The sequence below is a fragment of the Corvus brachyrhynchos genome, unplaced genomic scaffold (genome assembly GCF_000691975.1).
Source record: "Corvus brachyrhynchos isolate BGI_N302 unplaced genomic scaffold, ASM69197v1 scaffold525, whole genome shotgun sequence".
In the NCBI taxonomy this organism is placed as follows: domain Eukaryota; kingdom Metazoa; phylum Chordata; class Aves; order Passeriformes; family Corvidae; genus Corvus; species Corvus brachyrhynchos.
Window position 1 is genome coordinate 368,748 of NW_008238341.1, and position 995 is coordinate 369,742.

Consider the following 995-nt stretch of genomic DNA (forward strand, 5'->3'; position numbering starts at 1 on the left):
TAGATATTTTAATTTATTATAATTTTTTAATTCATGGCTGGGCTCTGGCTCGCTCGCCGCCCTCCCCTCCGCGCGTCTCCGGAGGGCAGGACGTGCCGCGGTGCCGTGGGACTGCGGGCGGGCCGGACGGCGTTCCCGGCGCTCGGGCGGTCGCTGCGGTCTTGGGGGGTTATTTTTTGCCGATCACCTGTGCCATTGTAAACCGACCCCACCCCGGGCTTCAGCCCAGCGTCCCCAGGGAGGCTTTAAACACCGGGAGGGGCCTTTTCGGAGAGGTTTTGCAGCACATCATCAATTCTATCATCTTCAATAACCACTAGAAAGCAGAAAGAAACAGAAGCGCGGTGAATTTCCTGCCGCCGTGCTCCCCTCGCCCAAGGTCACCCTGGGGGAGGTTGGAGGGGTCCCACATCCCCGGTGTGGCTGCTGGCAAAGCTGCGCCCCGCAGGGCACCTGGTTCGCCGTGTCCCGTCCCCAGGGAGGGTGCCCAGCATCGCACGCCCCGGCACTGGTGCCCTGTCCCTGGGGAAACCTGGCAAAGGGCACGTCCCCAGGAAGGTCCCCTCACCTCTGTGCCCCGCGGATGGTCCCCAGGGAACGATGCCCTGTCCCTGGGGAAGGTCGCTGCTGCCCTGTACCCGGTGAAGTGCCCAGGGCACAGTGTCCTGTCCCCAGGGAAGGTCCCGGCTACCCGACACCCTGGTGACAGTCCTTGGGACGTGATGCCTGACATCCTGCAGGGAGTCTGGTGCATCGTGCCCCGTCCCCGGGGATGCTTCCCGGTGCCCTGCACCCCCGAAAGGCGCTTGATGCCCCATCCCTGGGGAAGATCCAAGGAGCACGGTGCCGAACGCCCCTCAGGGAGCCCGGTGCTCCATACCCTGTCCTTGGGGACGGTCCCCAGTGCCCCGCATTCCCGGAGAAGGTCCTCAGGACGCGATGCCCGACATCCCTCAGGGAACCCGGCCACCGTGTCCCGTCCCTGGGGACGGTTC